This window comes from Pinus tabuliformis, chromosome 9, assembly GCF_031772625.1.
Source record: "Pinus tabuliformis cultivar Carrire ecotype Pingquan chromosome 9, CPIR1, whole genome shotgun sequence".
Classification (NCBI taxonomy): domain Eukaryota; kingdom Viridiplantae; phylum Streptophyta; class Pinopsida; order Pinales; family Pinaceae; genus Pinus; species Pinus tabuliformis.
This window is the reverse complement of record NC_142307.1, coordinates 1,577,863,080-1,577,875,589: the sequence shown is the minus strand read 5'-3', so window position 1 is coordinate 1,577,875,589 and position 12,510 is coordinate 1,577,863,080.

Sequence of the window (12,510 nt, the reverse complement as noted above, 5' to 3'; positions counted from 1 at the left end):
ACACTAACACCAACACTCTCTCTAGCTTGTCCAATGCATAATGGCAAGCTTATATAGATGAAGAAGGGAGGAGGATGCGATGAACCGAGACACCTTTCGTGGAATTAGCAAAAACCATAAAGATGGATAAAGCTCGAAAAAATCTGATTTTCTATCCTCAGAAAAGCTCCATGTAATGAAGGAAACAACAGTCGGACGTGCATTAAGGCAAAAAGCACGACTAAATTTGGTTGGCGCGACTGTTGCTCTAAGATAGAGCGCCAATGGTCGCGCCCTCTTTTGAGGATCTCCATCATTGGTGCGGGTAGGATACTGTGGACTTGCGCCAATGGAAAAAGAGCACTTTTTAGGGATGATCTACAGAAGGTGTCTTCAGGGAACATGGAGTACATACTCAGGGGAACATAATGCAAGTGTTTTTAGCCCTTGTCACTTCTTATAACTCCCGGAATGAGTCCTCTAAGGTACGACAAGAGGAGTAACAGGGATGGTGACAAATTATTGTGTAACACCTATATCAAATAGAGATAGGAACAAACATGTACCTCGGCGATGCACCTTTTCTACTATGCACCTTTTCGAATTTCTTATGATGCAATTGGGGGCCCCATCTAGGCTCAAGGCTCAAGGCTCAAGGAGGGGCCCCATCAAGGCTTCAACCCATCGGGCAAGACCATTGAAATGAATAAAGAACTGACAATGAATAAGGAACTTGATGGGGTCCTAATATCTTCAGTGTTTCCATGTTCCTATTGTACTTTCAATGATGTGATGTGTATTGGAATTTATTTACATTCATTACAAATTTCTATCTAAAACATGATAAGCAAGAACATTTGTCAATATATTTAGATTTCTAAATATGTGTTCATATTGTATGAAATCAAAATATCTTTCTAGAAGGCGAACTCTTAAAAACATACGCAAGATGGTAGGACTTCTAACCGAATAAACATTAGAAAGTTGTAGTACTACGAGCTGCGTGTCAAGTCTGATGACTAAACAAAGAATACCATTTGAAATAGAATCTGACAGTGGCTCGATCACTGCGCTATACTCAACGATGTTGTTGATAAGGTGACAATACAAATCCCTATAGCCATTCACCATTTGAAGCAAAGATAGCCCATGTTGTAGAGGATAGGTTCCGAGTATTATGACTATAACCATCAACATAATCTAAATACAGTTCAAGGGATGCCTACATCTACAAATCAAATGTAAAAAAAATCAACAAAAACCTTCAGAAACTCTAAAGAGACACACCGTAAAGACACTCAACACACCTATAGACAATATGTACACAATGTTACTACGCATGAGATCAAGCATAATATTTCTTTAGGTACAACCCATTCTTAGGCCACGCCAGTGGAATTCCATCAAAATCGAGTAACTCATAGGCCCCATTTGCAAGGACACACTTGACAATATATGGACCCGACGACATAGGTTGGAACTTTTCTGATCCTAACTTATCAGATTCTTGGTCATATAAAAGAAAAAGGTCTCCTTCTGAGAAGGAGACACGAGGCTTGACACTTTTGTCATATTGCACCTTGATATGTCTTTTATGAGCTTCATTAGCTAGAGTGACATCGCGTCACGTCGCATCTATTTGGGTGAGATGTAAAAGATGTTCAGGGATTGCTTCTAGACCATAAACCAACTGGAAGGGTGTAAATCCAGTAGTAGTTTTCACTAAGGTTCGGTATGCCCACAAGGCAACATAAAGGAGTAAATGTCAATCCAATTTATGGACCCCTACCATATGTTGAAGCATAGTTTTGAGAACTTTATGGATAGTCTCAACATGTCAATTAGCCTGAGGATAGGAGGGAGTGAAAATTTCATGGGAAAGTTCCAGCTTAGCAGTTAGTTCAGTCATCAGATGATTCCAAACATGCTTTCCATGATCTGTAACTATGGCTTGCGAAACACCAAACCGTGCGATAACGTGATTAAAAAAGAAATATGCAACCGTTTCGCCAATGTTGTTAAATGTAGACATCACCTTAGCCCATTTAGTAAAATAATCTACTGTGACAATGATATAACCATGCCTCCTCGTTGAGTGACGGTTACATGTCATGAAGTCGATACCCCATTTCACAAAAGGTCCTATGACGATAACGTGATGCAATGGAGTAGGCAGAGCACGAGTCTTACAATCATAAATTTGGCATGCTTGACACTTCTGGAGAGGGGGAATACAATCTTGAAAAATGGCAGGTCAAAAGTAACCAACGTGTAAGATCTTTTGCGTTGTAGCATAGCCAAATAAATGACTGCCACATGTCTCAGATAATATATGGGGTGTTATGTCTCTACATCGTATTCTTGGACCAATACCATTGGTATAATATAAATGGCATCAGTGAGATACAAGAAATAGTTGCCCTGGTAATCAAGGGGATATAATAGAGATGCCCAAACCAGTACATCTTTTAGGGCATCAAACACTTTCTGAGCTGCGTTATCCCAATGGAAGGGAACCCCCTTTTTAAGTAGGCAAGTGAATCCTTTGTTCAACTCAATGTAATTAGGGATGAATTATTGCAGGAAGTTAGCTTTCCCTTTAAGTCATTGAATCTGAATGAGTGATGAAGATGCAGACAAGTTGATGATTGTCTGTACTTTCAGAGGATCGATACGAATTCCATTTTTTGAAATAACAAACCCAAGAAGTCAACTAGAATTAATGAAAAACACACATTTGTGTAGATTTAGTTGAATATTATAGTGTCTACACTGTAAGAAAGTTGTTGTAAGATGCATTGGGTGATCAACCCGATACTTAGAATGAGCAGGGAGATCATCCAAATAAGGTTGCACAATGTGTTTAATATCATGAAAAGCATAATCTATTTCCTGTTGAAACATGGCCTCGACATTCTTCAAACCAAATGGGAGTTTCTAGTAGGAAAATGTACCCCTGTGACAAATAAATGCAATTTTGGGTTGATCCGCTAGGAGAATGTTGATTTGATTATATCTAGAGAAACCATCCATGAACGAATAGATTTCACAATCGATACAGTCATCAATAATCTAGTCAATGAACGGGGTTGGGTAATTGTCCTTTGGATAAGCGCGATTCACATCCCGATAATCGACGCATACACAAATTGTCCCCTGTTTCTTCATGACAGGGACAATATTTGACACCCAATCGACGAGAAGAACGAGGTAGATGAAGCCAAAATGAAGGAGTTTTTCAGCTTCACTCTATATCACGAAAACCTTCTTTGGATGGACTAGACGGAGGAATTTCCATACTGGTTTCACATCAGGATATGTTTTAATCTCATGCACTACTATATTTGGGTCGATATTTGACATTTCCTCATAGGTCTAGGCAAAGACATCACGAAACACTTGAAATAGGGATTTATAGGTATCAATCTTGGATGGAGAGCAAGACGCACCAATCGGTGTATTTTCGACAATAACGGATTTAACAGAGATATCAAGAGGTATCGTCTCTTCAATATTTGAGAGATTCTTCTCAGAATCGACTTTGTGGATAGAAAAAAAACCTATAAAAGTCTCAACGACATTGGGTAGATACACATGACTGAGATTGTCCTTAATGGATTATGGTAAGGAGGAATGATGTTGATGATCATCCCATGATACATCGTCTGGCATCATGATCTCCATGATGTTCTCATCGATAGAGAAGACACATGAGAATGGATCAGAAGACGTGCCATAATCCAATGATCGATCAAACCAATTGATCGAAGAGAAGGTATGAGCCACCCTAGTCGAATAGATAGCTTCGTAAACGAGTTCAATAGGAGTAAGCGACATTTCGTCACTAAAACTATGGATGTTAGTTTCATATGGTATAATCCATGGATCAGTCTGGATAGTAGAAGAGTATCATATTGATATAATCATCCGAAGATGAGCTGTGGGGAAGAGGAGGAGGAGGAATAGAAAAGGTTCCCATGAGCGAGGAATCCTTCAACAGTCCAACCCCGACTTGCTGATAAGAATGTAGAGACTCCCCTACAAGTGGGACACTTCTAGTAACTTGAGAATCAGAGACAAAAAAGTGAGTTGTTCAATGGCCACAATCCCGCCCTTATGAGGAAAGATGATCATAAGGAAATAAGTCGAAATGACTGCAGCCATGGCGTAAACCCACGTGCGACACAATATAAGATTATAATCAAGAGGTCTGTCAATAACTTCCACTTCTATGGATACAAAATTTCCCCCAAATTCTACTTGTAAGGAATTCAGATTACCACAAGTTTTATACGTTCTCCCATCAAAAGCTTTCAATGTGGTAGGCTAATGACTCAGCTGAGGCGAACTAATCGCTTTCTAGCAAAACATAGACATGATGCAGGTTGAGGCTCCCTCGTCCACAATATAACGATGAATGTTCTTACCACAGACGACGACCTGAATGATAAAGGCCAATTGAGTTGGAAGGAGAGGGGTATAGTTTTCATGACTGAAAAAATTAGGTTTGAATCCGAAGGATCCGCACATGCAATAGCTGAAAGAAAAGACTTTTTTTTGGGCGGGGCAGTTTTGCAACACCTCAAGGGTTGACATAGCTGATGGAGACTGAGCTGAGTCCTCAACTATGCTATAATTTTGAGCAGCTCTGGTACGAGGGTTGAAAGAAAATTTATGAATAACGCCCTTTGGAGGCTTAATAGTCAACTCTGTAGGAATCATGGGCGAAGGAGGATCACATGGAGGTGATGCCGAACTGGCAGGTTGATCAATATCCTAACTGTCTAGAGGATTCACATTACCATAGTCCTTGTTTCGAGTAACCACCATAACATCAAATTTATGCTTTGTGGAGGCAAGCATTAAAACTGTGATAGAGGAAGATGAGTCTTGAGCAACCATATGGCTCTCCTGATTATGAAATGGGTCAGTCAACACAATGGAAGAAGTGGAGGATTTCAAACATTGATTCTCTTTCGGGCGATGAGGACAATCATGAGTAAAGTGCTCCTCTTTGTAAATCAAACATGGGTAGCGAGGCTTTCGTTTCTCATTAGAGATTTGTTTGCTTATCCTGCGGAGAAGAATATTTCTTATTTTTTACTTTTCCTTTCTTCTTGCTTCCTAGTTACTATTGAGATTTTCCTTTATTAGATGAAACAACATTGATCTAAGAAGAAGGAGCCACAAGAGGATTGGATGAAGAATTTTGGGTAGAAACAGTGAGAGAAACACTAGATGGTTTTCTCAATGTGTGCGAACTGGTAGAACCAATGATGCCATCAACATCATGAGATTCTTTACCATGAGTGGGAGGAACATCGTTCGAAGGTCTCAGAGCATCCGATATATTTTCATAGAGCGTGTCAGATTCAATATATATGAGGTCCAAATACTAAGTACGAGAAATTACTTGCTCTTCAGTCATGACTCTGCCTTTGGCTACATCCTCTGTGACAGATGGCAACAGGGATTTAATGAACCATTCTACTAACAACTGATCTAGAACATATGTTTTAACCAACCAGTGACGCCACTACCACTCACGATTGTGATCTAAAATTCGAGTGGCTTTAGTTTGTTTGAAGTTGGTCAAAAGTTCCGTTCCAGTTTCATACCAGATGGGTAACTGGAAATGCGTAAGGAAGGTGGTAGCCAAGGAACTGAAATCATGAAACGAAGCTCTAGGTAACTCAATGTACCATTTAGCTCCAATACCTGTAAGAGTACTTTAGAAAAGACATAATTGTATGGAATCACCATTAAGGGAGTTCAAAGAACACCAAAGATGATATGTCATGACATGGGTTGACGGGTCTTCTCCAAGATTACCATCGAAATTTGGGATATCAGAAGGCAATTTGGTGGGAATTATCAGCCACCAAGGTGAATGAGCGATGGGATTATTGGTAAGTCGAGTCAAACCTGGTAATTTGAGAGTCACCACAAAAGGTAACTGTCGGTTAAAATATGGTGGAGGATAGCTTGGACAAGAAGGAATAACCTGAGAAACAGGTACTTCCATTCCCAGATAAGGAGGGTTCTTGATAAAGAGGAACCCAAGCACCAAAATAAGGAGGATTTTGGTAACCAACATATGCGTAACTTCGTTGACCTGCTCCATGCTAACCCTACAAAGGATGGAATGGTTGCGTTTAGATATGCTGGCCTTGAAAAGTCACTTGAGGAGCACCTTGATAAGGTCTATACTATCGCCCTGCAGGATTTTGCATCATATCGACATAAGGTGCGTTCAATTAGGGCTGTACCATACTATACACATTCTATCCTATCAGAATTTGAGGAGTACCTTGCCCAAGCGTTTGAGATTGTAAAGTAACTTGTAAAGGTTGGGTAAGTGGAACTTGAGGGGTACCAAATATTGATAGAATATGTTGAGATGAAACAAACAAAATATAAAGGTTGACTTACATGTATTTGAACTTGTTGAGGTATGGATGGATGAGTAAGAATTTGAGATGAAGATGACACACGTTGATGATTCAACAATCGGTTCCAAAATGAACCAGGTTGGACGAGAAAAGTACATTGGCAAACACTGACATCCATCTCAGGATAAGGAGGATTATAATAAGGGTGAATACCAATTTGAGGTATACCAACAACATGTTTCCCCCCTGCCATAAGAGGAGGGGATGATGGAGGCAATTGCAATCCAGATGGAGGGCACCCAACATAAGGAGAGTTAGGTTGTTGAAGATAACCTTTCCCACTAACATAAGGGCCAACTTGTTGTTCAATTGTAGGTGTAGGCAGAGGAGAAGGAGTAGGCTGAGTGGCGTTCATAAGAGAAGTACCAGATGGAATTCCCGAAATGGATGACATGGGAGAGGTCCAAGGAATGGAAGTTGTAGCAGAGAAGGTACTAGATAGAGATTTATAACTAGGTGGAATGGGTGGGCCACCATACAGATGTGCCTCTAGTGATGTTGCAAACATAGATGAGGAAGCAACATTTGATGTCTCAACCATAGTGGTGGACACAAGTTGGGAGGTCAAATCGGATCCAGTCATGGTTAACAATCCCAATGAATATTCTGCGAGAATTCTGTGGGTGAGTCCAAAGAATCAGGTAAAGGAGTTTATGCTAGAGTTTAAAGAGGAGGAAGATGATAAGTCTGATAAAAATGGAGTCCACTCCAATGAACAAGAGTAGAGGGACGAGGCTCCTATTCCAAGATCTCTTTAATACTCACAAGTATGTATGGAAGAGGTTCACTGTCGGGCCCAAGATATATAGGTTGACGTTCTGTTTGAGATAAAGTAAGAGAAGAGGAAGGACCTGAAGTAACAGGTGAAGATGGTTGAGGTTCCTCAGGTTCAACAACCTCAAGAATTAAAGTATATGACTTAGGAAATTTAGGTTCAATAACCTCATGCAATAAGGTTTTAAGGGCTTCTATTTTGATTGTGTCAGATTCACCGACAAGAGTAGAGGTTATCTCAAGCTCAGTATTCAAAGGGAAAGATGATTATGGTTGATCAGATTCAAGAGGAGGACCATAAGTAGTTCTCAAATTTCCCGATTTGGTAGTTTGCGTATTCTTATGCTTTTGATGATGGAGAGGAGTAGCATTTGGTGGAAGAGGAGGATTATTTTGCATTCTATTCGAAAAATGAAGTGGGGGATTTTTTTCTTCCAAGTTGGATAATAAAGTTTAGAAATTAAAACAAAAATAAATAAAAAAGAGGGTAATCTAGGCATAAATGATTCACAAGCAACCATGAACTGCAATATACACCTTGGTGAACCAAGGACTTAACGTAAGTGCAGAAAATATCCTCAAATACTATGTTCATTATATCATAGTACATAAGACGACCGTCTCATTTACCTATGGCAAGGATAACAACATATAGGGCACTTCCAAAATATACTCGATGGTACGTGGAAGTGTAGTCTATAGTAGTGCTGTCTAATGAGTTCGATGAGAGCATTTCCATATACTTTACGTGCATGGAATGTAGTCTAATATACCTAAAGGTATGTGGAGAACGATCCTATACACTCACATATGTGGAACGAGATTTCACCCGCAGGATACAACGCTGGCAAACAATGACGACTCCTACATGTAACGACGCTGGAACACGTCTCTAGCCTGGACCTCTAAATTTTTGCATTAATATTACAAATGTTCCTTAGGTTGATTCAATAAATTTTACTGTTTATCTTCAAATAAGTTTCATTTTTGGGGCTCATCGCGAATGTCACCTGAATATCCTAAAATGAAAACTAGAATGAGGAAATCTAATCTTTCTCGTTCAATGAAAATATATCTAAGGGAAGAGACAATGTATGTAGAAAAAAGTATGCAACAAACAATGTGCAAAATGTAATTCCCTTTTCAATGCAATTGTTCCAATTTCAATGCACACACAAAATCCAAATGCTAATGCAAATATTTTTCTTTTCAAGTCACTTAATTTTTGAAAATGAAGAAAACTAAGATGCAAATTCTAATCACTGATTCAAACAAGCTTTTCAGAATGATGACTAGAACACCAATTCATCTAAGCACTTAATGATCAAGCAAAATTAGTTTGCAAACAACCTAATGATAAGAACAAAGGAAAATATTAAAAAAAATCCTTACCAAAGGTATTAAAACAAAAGCAAACCAAATGGAGGCTTTATAGGGACAACAAGACACTTAGAGACTCGAGGAAGAGCAGCTGGAACAAGGTTGATTAGAGAGAAAATCAAGGCAAAGACAAAATTGTGCATGAACAAGAGCCAACACAAGTGCAAAGGAGGCACCAATGCTATGCAACACAGGCACAAAGAAGGCTCAGCTGGGGTGCAATGCTTTGTCAGAAGACTAGAGGGTGCGTTGGTCTAGGGATGCAAATTTCCGACACAAGGATTGCAATTGAGACTCAATGAAGGGTCTTCCTAAGCCTATTATTGACTGAATAAGGCAATAAAGGTTCGGAGAAGAGGTAAGACAAACACAATGGTCAAAGAAAATACACCGCTCCCTAGTGGAGTCGCCAATTTGTTATGCAAAATCTATGACTATGGACAAAAGTATATTCCCTAGGCCTGATGGACTGACATAGAACAAAAAAAAGACAAAGGGACTAATGTTTTCTTTAAAGTAAATTGATAACGGGATGAAGCCTACCAGAAATCTATCGTAGGCTTCGCTCCTTCCTTGGATTAAATGCCCAATCCTAGCTCTAATTGCTATTATTAGAACCTGCATAGTCAGATAACACAAGCCAACGATCCACAAAATCTATGTAGCATCATCTAATCACTTTATTCAATAGATCAACATGGTATTGAAATATATGAAACCATAACATCATATATAGGAAAACAAATAACTCTTTGCATTAATAGAAATGGAGTGAGTTACAACCAAAAATAGGTGTTGATCTTGTAAAAGAGCTCCTCCAAGTTGAATTGTCATTTCCTTGTCACAAAGTGCACCTCTAATCACCCTAATGCATGGAAATATATCTCTCACAACAACAAAATAAGGGTAGAATCCCTCTCCAAAAACCAAACCCTTGCATATGGATGCCAGTAAATATATAGGTGAAGGAGGTAATTCATGAATTCTTATTATTTTACGAATTAGGGCTTGAGATTCACTCTTGATGGGAGGATAAGATCAAGGGATAAGGGATGAAAACTCAAAGGTAGGATATGATAGGATTCGAGACTTTTATCTGAGGTAAATGGTTACAACAGATCCTGGAAGCTTTTGGAAGAAGAGGCTTCGAGATTCTTTCTCTTTTTCCTGAATTTCTAGAATCAATGTACCCCCAACACTGAGAAACCTACTAGTGATCAACGTAGGTGCAGAGTAGGGAAACCTGGTAGTCAACGTTGTCCAGTAGGAGGCTAGGGAGCATTGGTCCTTAAAATGATTGAAACAAGGTGTTTTGAGGCATAAACTGAGGGATTAGAATGAGTCATGCTTAGGGATTTGTGCAAGGATGATGAAAAGGAGGTCAAAGGATATTGACTAATTTTGTTGAAGGCTTATTGACGAGATGTGACAAAATGGCCTATAACAAACATGGCAACATAACAACCATACTTCTTATTGGAGCTTTATAACACAACTCATGGCAGTATTTATATCCATATACATACATACATATACCAAAACTTCTTTGCCTCAACTAGAAAACATGTAAGGATACATAGCCCGCATCTAATCAAGCATCTCCCATGTAGCTTAATTGAGCCCAATGTGATTCACCTGCGCTTTAACCTGCTTGATTTCTCGGTTTGGGAGCATGAACATTTTTTTTCTTCTGTAAAATAAATTGAGGTTCTGGCTGGAATTCGCCTTTAGGCTCCACCTACAATACAAACCAATCAATAACATGATCGACAACCTTTACATATGTTTTAAGAATGAAACATGGAAAACATCATTGAATTTCATTGTTGGAGACATTACAAGTCTGTAGGCCATTGAACCAATCCTCTCAAGGATCTCGAAAGGCCCACAATACCGAGGTATGAACTTCGCACATGATCTGATCCTCAAGGAGCTCTTCTTGGGCTTGATGCGCAAGTATATGAGTTCCCCAACCTGAAACTCCTTAAATAACCTGCGCTGATATGCATAGCTCTTCTGCCTGTCATGTGCTACCTTTAAATTCTTCTTGATTACCTACATTTCCTATAACATCTCTGCCAACATGTATGGTCATATCAACACACTATTCATTGGATCACTCCAACTGATAGGAGTATTACAACTCCACCCATACAGTGCCTCAAACAGACTCATCCTCAGTGACTCTTGATATCCATTGTTATTAGCAAACTCAACTAGTGGAAGATACTCTTCCCACTTCTGCTGCTGATGCATAAAATACATCCTCAACATGTCCGCCAATATCCTGTTGACCTCTCTTTTTGTTTGTATGTCTGGGGATGATAAGCTATGCTGAATACCAACTCTGTACCCAAACCTGCAAACAAATCTTTCAAGAATTTGGAAGTGAAATTGGCATCCCTTTCTGACACAATATTCTTTGGAACAACATGCAACCTCACTATCTCCTTGATGAAAACCTATGCTACATCACTAGCTGAATAAGTATATTTCATTGGAATGAGGTGTGCTAACTTGGTCAACCTGTCCACCACAACCATGATGGAATCATGCTTTCCGGATGTCCTCGACAAACCTATAATGAAATCCATGGAAATGACCTCCCATTTCCTCTTCTAAATCGAAATCAATTGTAGTAATCCACTTGGATGTTTGCACTCTACTTTTATTTGTTGACAAACCAAGTATCTAGCCACAAACTCTGTCACTTCTTTCTTCATATTCAAACAATAGTAGAACTTCTTCACTATTATCAATGTCTTTTGATATCATAGGTGACCTGAATATGGTTTATAACATGAAATTCCCTTAAGATAAGATTCTTGAGTTCACTGTTGTCCTACACATAAATACTGTCCCTAAATATGATCAAACCATATGCTATAAGACGATAATCCACATCCTGATCACCTATACCCTATTGTAAGCTCTGCATAAGCTCCCTATATCTGTCATCCTATTGTCCTATCTGTAAGATCTGATCCTGTAGATCTGTCACATAAGAACTCATAACTGCTATATGATTTACCTGCACTCTGCTAAGAGCATCTGAAACCTTGTTTTCCTTTCCCTTAATGTACTTGATCTCAAAATCAAACTCACTAATCAAGGCCAACAATCTATCTTGCTTGGAATTCAGATTCGGTTGGTCAAACAAGTATCTTAATCCACTGTGATCAATCATCAATACAAACCTACTTCTAAGAATATAGTTCCTGCACATCTTCAAATTATGGATGATCGCTACCAACACAAGATCATGTGTAACATAATTTTGCTTGTGCTTATTCAATTTATTTGATTCATAACATATGAGCTGTCCTGTGTACATAAAGATTCCACCAAGTCTTCTCTTGCAAGCGTCTGTACATACCACAAACTCTTTTTCTGGATCTACAATATTTAGAACTGGAGCATTTGTCAACAAATGTTTCATATGCTTAAAACTGATTGCACATTCCTCTGTCCATTCAAACTTCTTAAATTTTCTTTGCAATGATGTAATAGGATGCATGATAATATCTTGATGAAACTCCTATAGTAACCTGGTAATCCCATAAATGACCTTACTTCATCCACATCCCTAGGAGCTGTCCATTCCATGACAACTCTTATATTTTCCCGATCCACTGCTATTCCTTCCTTGGTAACAATGTGTCCCAAGTAATGTACTTCTGTCTGAAAGAAATTTCATTTTCTAAGCTTGGCATACAACTAATGCTCTCTTAGCAATCTTAACACTGCTAATAAATGTTCAACATGATCTTCCTCATTTTTAGAATATATCATTATATCATCAATGAACACAATAACAAACTTATCCAGACAAGGACACACCACATTAGTCATTAAACACATGAAAATAGCTAGAGCATTAGTCAAACCAAATGGAACTACAACAAACTCATAATGCCGATACCTA